This window comes from Nicotiana tomentosiformis, chromosome 3 (assembly GCF_000390325.3).
Source record: "Nicotiana tomentosiformis chromosome 3, ASM39032v3, whole genome shotgun sequence".
Lineage (NCBI taxonomy): Eukaryota > Viridiplantae > Streptophyta > Magnoliopsida > Solanales > Solanaceae > Nicotiana > Nicotiana tomentosiformis.
The window spans coordinates 26,397,837-26,409,944 of NC_090814.1; positions in this window are offsets into that span (position 1 = coordinate 26,397,837).

The following is a 12,108-nucleotide window of genomic DNA, read 5'->3' on the forward strand; positions in this document are numbered from 1 at the left end:
TTAGTTTTGCTGACTACTTAATGCTTTCTCTATCTTACTTTATGTGACATAATTCGGTGTATGAGAGTTAAACTAAAGTATTCATATTTTCTAAACTAAAATTTAGAGATTTAGAAACTATATAGATACTAGTATAAGTCTGGTTACAATAATTAATAAATAAATAACTATTTAAAAAGCATATAAAAAATTATTATCATAAAAAAATTCTTTTAAACTTTTCAAATAGCTGAGACAGAAGGAATAGTCCATATTTTTTAGCAGGCTTCTTCATAATTGAGGGACAAAAAAAGCATTTTATTTCAAAAAGTTAGGTTACGTAAATTTATGTCAAAGAAAGATACACGTGAGCTTATTTTGTTCAAAGATAGAAGTTCATCGATATGTCATAGTCGAGGGACCAACAATAAGTTTATGAGAAAAATATATGTGAACTTATTTTGGAACGTGTATCATTTTAATTAATTACAGGGATTAAATACAATGTTTTTTTTACCATTAATGAAGTGTACATATATATTATGTTGTGAGGCTTAATTTCCTCTATATGTGATACTCTCCTGAAAAGAGACCTTCGGGTTACTGATGAAACAAAATTGGAAGAGTTAAAAACTAATGTCACATCACTTACCAGAAAATTTTCACAAAAGAGACATAGGATTTAGTAGTGGTGGGGGACCTGAAATGAATATTAGTAATGCCAATTAATGTTCAACAATTCGACAGAACATTCAACTGTGTCCAGATTAAATTGGGTTACTTACTCGAATTTTGTATTGCCAGATTTCTCATTTTTCAACCAGTTATCTACTCTTCTTTGAAAATAGTATAACGCACTTATGTTTCGAGTGAGGTAAAATTTGGTGGATGCATTGACTATAAGGAAAAATAATGTAAGAGTCGGCTTGAATCAACTCATCACATTTAATCCTTGGCTATATATTAAGTTCGATCTTTTTTCCTTGGCTATATCAACGGTGGATCTAAAATTTCGACGGATTTTGAATTAAGAGTGTGTTTTTTGAAATGTATATATCATTGCTTTGTACATATACATACAAAGCTCAACCAACGCATTAGGGGTCCAAGGGGATTCATCAAAAATAATATTATATATAGGTCAACATTATTTTTTATGTATATATAATAATAGTTGATTCCTCTTTAATTTTTTCGTGTATTTATTTCTATATATTTTGAATTAGCTTGATCAAAAATCCTGGCTCCTTCGTTACAACCAACCGAGGGTTGGATTTTTTTTCTTCTTTTTTCGACAACCTAGGGTTGGATTCATCAATGGTTAAAATCGACATTGATGATAATGACGATCAGTTACAGTGATTATCTGAAGGGAAGTGACAATATAGTTTATAACTTTCAGGTTCCAAACAAATATTTACCTTGAGGAGGAAAAAAATGGTGTTTCTAGAGAACTATTTATGTGGAAAAGAAGCATAGTAGGGTACACATGAAAAGAAGTAGCATTAGAAAATGAAAGTGTTAAATGCTGCCATCGTCAGTCACAACAATAATATGTTTGTTTCCTATATTTACATCCTTTCGGGACGAAAGCCAGACTTTACTGAAAGAATCAGCCAAAGTATCTTTTCTTTTATTTGACACACAACACATGCCAATCTTTGGCCAAACCAACACCTAAAGAATGGATAACCAAGCCACTGCCATTATCCCATAGACCCATACACCCCCACTTTGGACGGTTTACATATTGCCTCACATGGTCCCACCTAAAAAGGGCTAAACAAAGCAGGTATTTCTACTTCCTATTGGTACTAGAAAAATGAAGTCTTTTTAATTTGGGAAAAGGTTCAAATTTGTCCCTATACTTTCAAATATTGTCTACATCTAACTTCCGTTATACTATTCGGCCAAATTTACCCCTACCATTATACTATCCGGCCAAATTTAACCCTACCATCAGCAAACTTTTAAAAATTACTCATCAATCTGTCAGGTGACCTAGCATCTCCCAAATCATTTTAATTAAGTCACTTATTCTACTTCTTGATCCACTATTTTCGAAATAGTTGACATTTACCTACTTTTTAATTGGAAAAGAAATGAGAGAAAGAAATATTAAATAATATAACGGTTAGTAAACAAAGTATAGTAAATTGAAGAATCTAAACTAGGTAGCTTTTCTAAATTTTAAAAGTATTTACAACACCCCAACTTTAATGAATTCGTTGCACCAAGTCTATGGAGATTTTGCAAGTATTAGTGGTAGAAGTTGAAGTTCTTTGGAGACTTTACATTGTCGAATTCAACTTTGCTTAATCAAATGCATACACATTGTGTACTCTTAAGTTAGTCGATCGAACTTCCGTACAAACTAGAAAATAACAAAATATATTCGAATATATACGTACATACATGATGAGCAGATGCATATAATACACAATAAATAGACCTCCTGAGTTCTACGTTGTGTATATGGTTGAAAAATAAATAAAATTTTAAACCAATTCCAAACTCATTATCAAAAGAAGAGAAGTGGGTGCAATGATAATTAAAAATATTCATGAATAATTTGTATATGCTAGTACCTTTAGCATTCACATTAATAGTAATATCTAAAAATAGTGGAGCAAGAAGAACAATAAGTGATTTAAATAAAAAGAAAATGGGAGATTTTGGATTACCTAACAGATCGAGGGGTAATTTTTAAAAGTTTGCTGATGATAGGAATAAATTTAAACGAATAATATAACTGTAGGGATATATTTGGTCGGATAGTATAACGGAGGTTAAGGCCTCGTTTGGCCATAGATTTTACCAAGTTTTTTCCAATTTATTTTTGGCAAAACCTGTGTGTTTATAGATTTATCCGAATTTTGGCAGATTTTGAAAATAAAATTCCAAAATTCTAAAACTAGTTCAACACATGTTTTTGGCCCAAAATATTACCTTTGAATTTTTTAACAATTACAAAAATTACCCTGAACTTTTATATTTTATAAAAAATCGCACCACCTATTATGAGCCAACTAATCCACCCGTTAGTTACTATCATTTTTTATGCTTTCCTGAGTCGAGGGTCTATTAGAAACAACATCTTTATCTTCACAAAGTAGGGGTAAGGTCTGCATACACACCACCCTCCCCAAACCCCACGGTGTGGGATAATACTGAGTATATTATTGTTGTTGTAGTTACTATCATTTTATTTTGGACTGATGGATCTTGTAATATTATTGCAATTTGACGAATTGTAGTAGCTAGTGATTGTATTATTAGCAGTTGATATTAAAATATTAGGTTATGGTTTTAAGATAGTGTATTATGTAGTTCATTATAAAAATGATGATATTGTGCCAAACTTATCTATGGTGAGGACTATGGTTTATAAGAATGATAATGAATGAATGGCATCGATGAAGGTTCTGCATATATAGGATAAACAAGTTTATTTGTTTGGTATTGTTGGGTATTTTTAATAGTGTTTAGAACTTATGGATATAAGTCACCTTTCATGTTTTTTCAAAAAAAAAAGTGAAATATATTTTAAAAAATAATGTCCAAACAGATTTTCATCTTCAAACCAAACTTCACCCAAATCAAATTTTTTAAAATAAATTTGGAAATCTATGGCCAAACTTTAGCTAAATGTAAACAATATCCAAAAGTATAGGGGTATTTGGCCCTTTTCCCTTTTAATTTTATTTTGGGAAAATGCCCTTACACTTCCCAGTGTCTTTTCAGTGTTGTCATAAGTTTATTGAAAGTACTCCCTCCGTTCACTTTTACTTGTCCACTATACTAAAAATACATTTTCACTTTTACTTGTCCATTTTAGCAAATCAAGATAAAGACAATTTGTTTTCTTGTTTTACCCTTATCATTAATTACTCATTTAAAAAATTATTTTCCAAGACTTTTTGAAATACTATCATTATTAGGGGTTATATGATAAAATACATATTATAATTACTATTTCTTAAGGGGCGTAAAAAGTTCAAAATGGACGAGTAAAAATGAATAGAGAGAGTACGTAGTATTGAGGAACTTTTACATCTATCTTTTTATTGCATGTATTGAAATAGGTCGTTCTCCCTTTTAGATTTCTATGCCTGCATAATCCATGTGAATATTTTTACCAAAACCATATTAACTCACAATTTTCGAATCACTATTTGTTTATTTCTCTCTACATTCACTTTGGTGTGTGTGCGTGTGGGGGGGGGGGGGGGAGGGTATCATTATTTTCATTTGTCGCTTAGTCATGTACTCCTATTGATATACTCAGGGGCGGAACTAGAGTGCCGATAGTGTTTAACCCAAAAATAATATTTTCGGTCAAAGCTAATATCAAGAAAAAATCGGGTTATTGATAACCAAAATTACTTCACTTTCTTAGTAATCCAAAGAAGAAGAAGAATAAAAATACTAGATTAGGAAAGAAAGATTAAAGTAGACCGCTATCTCTCCCAGAATTGCGGTTTGAACACTTTGAATAAAATAAAAGACAGACTGCATATATTGATAAAAATTCAGATGCCTTTACAAATGAGGTTCGGGTCCTTATATAAGGATACATAATCATATCGGTTTTCCTACTTAATTCTGACTTGTTAATGGCATTAATTGCCTTGATTGACCGTTACCATATATAATTATAATGGTTAAATTAATGACTGACGATTTCCCACACTCAAGATCAATGTTGATTTCCCTTCCTTATTTACTGCAGATTCATGAACCTTCCCCTCTTATGGTCTTCATTCATCTCGTACCCATTTCCTCCTTTTCAGCTGTCAGGGCCGGTACCTTTTCTGATGAAATACCAGGGGTGTTTCTCCCGTGCCTTCTTAAATTCTTTAATTTTCTAAATTGAAAGTGCCACTTGTCACCATGCTGGTGGTCCACTTGTCATTCCTTTTTTCCACCAATACAGATAGTCTCCCCACTTTAGTCCCTCCCACTTTCTGAATATTCGGGAAGTAAGTATTTATGGCGGGAATTTCTTGCCGCCTTTTCCCGAGTAACATAATTCCTTCTTCAAAATCGATGCGACATACGTCATGTCTATTTAATGCTCAATATACGTGTCTCATTGTAATTAATTCTGCAGTTTTCTACGCCTTTTTAGGGTTTTTCTGCGACTGCATCAGTCACGAAGTGACGGTTCCATGATGACAGTTTATAATGACCAACTCTGATGACGGTTGCTTTCCCCTTTAAATACCTCATCTCACTCAATTTCGAAAGTCCTTTTCTTCTTCCTTGCATTCATCCTCCTAACTTCTCTTATAGTTCTTCATCTTTTTCCTGTATTTCCTCCATTAAAGATGTCTTCTCGTTCTCTTAATCTATCTTTATCATCAGACCCACGTAAAATGGTGATCGTTGATGAACTTCCTCCCTCTACTGCCACGACCAGGAGTAGGAGAGGTGGCAGACTACGTAGTTTAGGTTCATTATCCACTCGTAGTTCTACTCCTCAAAGTAGTGCTGCTTGGCCATCTTCTTCTAGGGCTAGAACTCCCTTAACTTCTAGATCTTCCTCTAGAGGGAGAGATCAGAACGAACCCATGTGAGAACCTACTGTTTCAAAGATTGTTCCACAAGAATTTTCTTTTGTATCAGATCGTTAAGCTATGAAAAAATAGGTTTCTTCCATAGCGTCTCTTAACCTCGCTGATCATTATCTTAGCTTGATTACTCCATGACCTTTTTTCTTGGTTCGCCGTGAATGCCACTGGAAACCGGATTTTCCAGTAATGACTCTTAGTGCTAATCAAAGAATCACCTCTTACCATGAAGGTTATTCCTTTGATTATACCTATCCCTTTACTTTAGGGTTTACTCCTCTTGTTGATCCTGTGATTATTGAATTTTGCCGCTATTTTAAAGTTTGCCTTAGACAAATGGGTCCAATTATGTGGAGGACAGTTGCTTGCCTCTGTTACTTGTCAGGCTTAGTTTCTGCCCCTTTTACCTTTCGTCCTTTGCTCCACTTGTATTCTCCAAACCTTTTTAATGAAAGTGTTTTTCCCTCTTGGCTAGAAGTAAAAGAGTTTTAGTTAGCCCCGAGGATGATCGTGACCATGGTTGGTACGCTCGATTTGTTGCCTTTCCCACCGGTTAGTGGGTGATGAGAATATGCCATTTCCTGAAAAGTGGAACTTTGCACATAAGTACTTTCCCTCTTATTTCTTTGCTTTCCTTGACGTTTTAATTTTCTTCACATGAGTTTGTGTTCATTTTTCAGCAACCATGGAAGTCTAAAGAAATTTCTGACTTCCGTGATTGGGTAGAAAAAATGTTGACCGCCGATCCCATAGATAAGAGATCTTGGAAATTTCTTTCACGGAAATTTGGATGGAAAGTGAAGACCCACGGTAAATTTTTAGCCCTATGGTTCTTCTTCTGTTTGTTCATCTCTTTCTTTTGACGCATATATTTTTCCATTTCTTAGGGTTTTCCATTCATGGCATTAGCCCCGATTCTGTTCCTTCTGCTAGGATTTTTGTAAGCTCTACACATGAGCAAATTTTAAGTGTGTCTTCCTCCAAGAGGAAGAATGCTGAAACCTGTGGATCTGAAGATGAAGAGGATACCGAAGAAGGTTCCTTAGTGAGGAAATCATGAGTCAGAAGGTGCATGATTTCAGATGATGAAGCCCATGTTTCTCAAGATCCCCCTCCAAGTTCAATTCCTTTTAGCCTCGTTGATGAGCCAGAAAATGTCCACTTGGATATCTCTGATGAAGATGCTGCTAATTTTGACAACCCCCCCCCCCCCCAAGTCCCATTGATAGATTCTTTACCCAAGGTTTTAAGGGTGACGAAGAATTTGGTCCTGTTTCAAAAGAGCCACCACTTGCCTCTCTTCCGATGACATTAGTTACCCCCGTTGTCAATCTTCCTGCTTCCCCGCCTACAGTTAACCCAGTTGATGCCTCCACTGCTGCTTCTCGTGAAGAAGCTGAGCCTTCTAGCAGTAGACGGGGTATGAAGAAAGTTTTAATTGAAGTCCTCGAAGGTGGGAATCTGTTGAAGAAATCTGGACAAGCCGTTGTGTGGTTAAAACCATTGCATGGTCCCGTGGAAAGGAAAAAGCTAGAGTCCCACAGTTTCTTGACTCTGATTAATGATATCATGCATTCCTCCCTCAAGGTATATCTTTACTCTTTTTACTTTCCACTCCTTCCTTTCATGCTTGTAACTCTCTTTCTTTGTCTTTTAATAGATCAGTTTGACAGGTACGGAGCTTATGAGAAGGATTTCTTGGACAGATCAGCAGGTGATTGAGTTATGCACTGAGGCTGATAATTAGAAAGAGCAATTCGAACGCCTTCAACTAGAGAAAGACGTTCTTGTTGAGGAGAATGGAGCTTTAGAACAACAACTGAGAATAATCACCGTCGAACTAGCGGTTTTAAAATCTTCCTCCAATCAAGTTGAAAAAGATAAGTATAGATTGGAATCCTCTTTTGCTGAGCAACACTCCAAGGCAACTAAAGAAATATGAAGCTTGAAAGAGCTCCTTAACCAGAAAGAAGTATACGCGGGTGATTTGGTACAGATACTCACCCAGGCTCAAGAAGACCCTCGTGCCTCGTCAGACAAGATTTAGTTCCTTGAGAGTTCTCTTACTTCTTTAAAGGCATTTTATGAAGCTTCAGAAGCAGAGAAAGAAGAGTTGAAGGCTGAAATTGAACAGTGGGAGAAGGATTACGAGGCTCTAGAAGACAAGCTAACACTTGATATTAGCTAGGCTTTCTTGAGCACTCGCTTTGAGACTCTAACTGAAGCTAGCCATGAGGGTTTTGACCTTAACGTTGAAATTGCAAAAGCTAAATAGACGATTGAACAAACTCAGCAGCGTCAAAGCTTCTCAACACCCAAGTATAAAGGTTCCAAAGGTGATGGTGATGGACTTACTCCTGGTGAAGATGATATTCAACCTTCGTCTTCTCAAGTTAATCCCTCTTCTCCCATGGATGATGCTCCCTAGTTTTTTACCCTTGTCTTTTGTGGAAGTAGTTTGACTTTGTTTTGGTTTTTGTTGAAACTCTCTTCTTCTTCTACTACTTTTTTTGTTTTTGGGTAGTTTCTGGGAGATTCCCCCTTGTTTATGGGGTAATGATATAAATATCTTTTTGCTGCATATTATGCTTTTTGCTCTTTAAATTTTTGAGCTTATACTTGCATTAAAAATGCTTTAGTAGACCGCGTCTTCAATATATACGAGTTGTTTTTACAAAAGAGGGCCCTTTTATATTAACAATACTAATGAAGATGACGTCTCATCTTCATATTGGTGCAAAGATATGAAATATAAAGTAATTTGAAGAAGTTTTATTTTTTGAACTTTCAAATAAATAAGCTTGTACAACATTTTCATAACTGCTTTTTTTGTAGCAGGTTTACAAATACGGGTACTTCTTCTCATGAATAAATCTATGGCCTTAACCTAGAAGCTCGTGGGAGTATTTTGTACTCTCTACTGCCTTTCCCTTCCGCGAGATTGAACGCCTTTGAAATTTTGACATTTTCTTCAAGGGTTTGTTCAAGGTTTTAATTCTCGCTAAACTATGATCTTGTGGTATACATCTTTTTTCCATGTGTATTCTTCCATATGCATAGTGCCCCTAGTGTTGGAGCGTTGAAGCATGCGATCTTGAACACTGGATCAGCTTCTTACTTTTGGTCCTTTTCCTGAAAAAGGAAACACATACAGGACTCAGAGGTAATCTTTTAGATGATGACTGCATAACTCTTTGCCATCGAAAATGTTATAATCTAGACCGAAAATAATTATGTATTCCGCATGTATTTCGGGTCTAATATCATCATTTGGTCGGGCCATCTTTTTGCCTATCATCTAAAATGGTTAGTAAAACTTAAATTAACAAAGTAAAATTGAACTTTCGTGATACTTGACCATGGGTATTAACCTCTTCTAGAAGGAATACTTCTTTAAATGGACCGTATTCCAATGAGATGGTGACACCTTGCCGTCCATGGTTTCCAACTCGTATGCTCCTTTTTCAGCAATGCCTTTAACTCTATATGGGCCTTCCCAATTTGGACTCAACTTTTCTGTGTTTGCTGCTTTTGTTGATCAGAACACTTTTTTGAGGACGAAGTCCCCAATTTTGCAGTACCTCAGGTTTGCCTTCCTGTTATAGTATCGTTCAATCATCTATTTTTGAGCCTCCATCCGAGTTAATGCTGCTTCTCTTCTTTCTTCCGTCAAATCCAAATTTACTCATAGCTCTTCTTCATTTGTTGCCTCACTAGTATGTGTATATCTCATGCTTGGTTTGCTTATCTCCATTGGAATTAGAGTTTTTGTTCCATACACAAGTGAAAATGGGTTTCTCCCGTGCTAGTTTTCGTCGTTGTTCGATAAGCTCATAACATACCTAGTAGTATTTCTGGCCACTTGTCTTTTGATTCTTCCAATCGCATTTTTAAATTGTTGATGATGACCTTATTTGTGGACTCAGCTTGCCCGTTATCCACTGGGTGGTACGGTAAAGAAGTAATCTGCTTAATCTTTCAACTTTGGAAAAAGTCAGTAACTTTCTCATCTATGAATTATGGCCCGTTATCGCAAACGATCTCCTTTGGGACTCCAAATCAACATATTATATTCCTCCAAATGAAGTCCATAACTTCTTTTTCTAGCACCTGTTTAAAGGCACCTACTTCTACCCATTTTGAGAAATAATCTGTTAGAATTAACAAAAACCGTACCTTTCCCTTAGCTTGTGGCAATGGTCCTACGATATCCATCCTCTATTTCATAAATGACCATGACGATACAACTGAATGTAACAATTCTACCAGTCGATGTATATTATTTGCATATCGTTAGCATTTATCGCACCTTACTGCAAAGTTTTCCGCTTCCTCTTCCATTTTTAGCCAATAGTATCCCGCTCTTATTAATGTCTTTACCAACGATCTTCCCTCGGCATGATTGCCGTAGTGCCCCTCATATACTTTTATCATTACGTATTCTGTTTGTGAAGGTCCAAGGCATCGTGCTAGAGGCCCACTGAACATTTTGCGGTATAGATTCCCACGTATTAGGCAATACTGAGTAGCTTTCAACTGTAGCAGCCGGGATTTCTTTTTATCCTCTGGTAAAATTCCATACTGCAAAAAATTCACAAATTCTTTTCTCTAATCCCAAGTTAGATTATTGAAATTTACCTCATTCTTGGTTTGGTCGAGGGCTGAATGAAATAGTTGTACCACAACAGCATTTTCTGCATTTGTCGCATCAACGACGGATGCGAGATTTGCCAACGCGTTTGCTTCTGCATTTTCCTCGCTGGGTATTTGTATAGCTTTCCATGTCTAGAACTGCCTAAACAATTTTCATACCTTTTCGAGGTACTGCTGCATTCGTGTTTCTCTTGCCACATAAGTTCCCTACATTTGATTAACTATTAGATGCGAGTCGCTTTTAATCATGATTTGTTCAATACCAAGCTCTCGTTTGAGCTCCAAACCTACGATCACAGCTTCATACTCTGCCTCATTGTTAGTAATTGGGTAACCTTTTATTGCATGTCTTATAATTTCAACAGAGGGTGGAATTAAAACAATCCCCAAACATGCTCCTTTAACATTTGAGGAACCGTCAGTAAATAAGGTCCAAGTCCCTAGATTAGCTCCGGTAAATATTCGTAGCTCTTTTTTTACTTCAGGAATTAGGCTTGAACTAAAATCTTCTACGAAATCTACTAACACCTGAGACTTTATAGCGGTTCTGGGCTGATATATAGTATCATATTCACTAAGCTCTATAGCCCATTTAGCTAACCTTCCTGAAAAGCATTTACAACAGAAATAGGATGACACTGAAAGTAAGGTCGTAACTTTCTTGATGCCATAATTAAAGCTAAAGCAAGTTTTTCTAGGTGAGGATACCGTGTCTCAGCATCTAGCAAAGACTTACTAACATAATAGATCAGATATTATTTACCTTTATCTTCACTTACCAATACCATGCTCACCACCACTTCTGATACAGCATGGTAGATGAGCAACTCTCCCCATCTTTTGGTTTTGCTTTAAGTCCTTTAGAGCTTGTTGACATTCGCCAGCCCATTCAAACTGATTTTGGTTTTTCAATACCGAAATGAACTTAAAGTACTTCTCCGATGACTTGGATATAAACCTTGCTAGAGACGCTACCCTACTTATTAATCTCTGTACTTCTTTCTTACTTTTGAGTACATTAGATATTTTTTCAATAGCTTTGATCTATGTGGGATTTACGTCAATACCCCTATTAGAAACACGAAAACCCAATTATTTACTTGAAGCCATGCCAACAACATACTTTTTTGGGTTTAACTTCATGTTGTACTTGCGGATAATTTCAAAGGTCTCAGTCAAATGTTTAAAATGATCCCCAACATGTGTTGACTTGACCAACATATCATCTATGTAGACCTCCATAGTTGTTCCCAAGTGTTCTTGAAATATTTTGGTCACCAACCTTTGATATGTTGCTCCAGTATTTTTCAAGCCAAATGACATGACTTTATAACAATAAGTCCCCATGTCTGTGATGAATGAGGTTTTTTCCTTGTCTAAAGGGTCTATTTTTATCTGATTATAACCGGAATAAGCATCTAAAAAACTTAAAATCTCATGACCTGCGGTAGAATCAATCAATTGGTCTATATGTGGTAAAGGAAATGAATCTTTAGGACAAACCTTATTTAAATCGGTATAATATACACAGACTCGCCATTTTCATTTTTTTTTGGAACCACAACAATATTAGCTAACAAGTCAGAGTACTTTACCTCTCATATAGAACCGATTTTCAGAAGTTTTTGTACCTCATCCTGGATCACTTGATTTTTAAATGCCCTTTGCTTCCTTTTCTTCTGCTTGATAGGTAGGTGTAACGAAAACTCATTTATCTTATTAGTCATCACCTCCGGTGGTATACCTATCATATCTGAATGCGACCAAGAAAAGCAATATGCGTTAGCACGTAAAAATTCAATTAACTTACTTTTTATTTCTTGGCGCAAGTTTTCTCCGATGTAAACTTTTCTATTTGGCTAGTAGAAAAATAATATTACGGCCTCGATATCCTCCGTGGTTG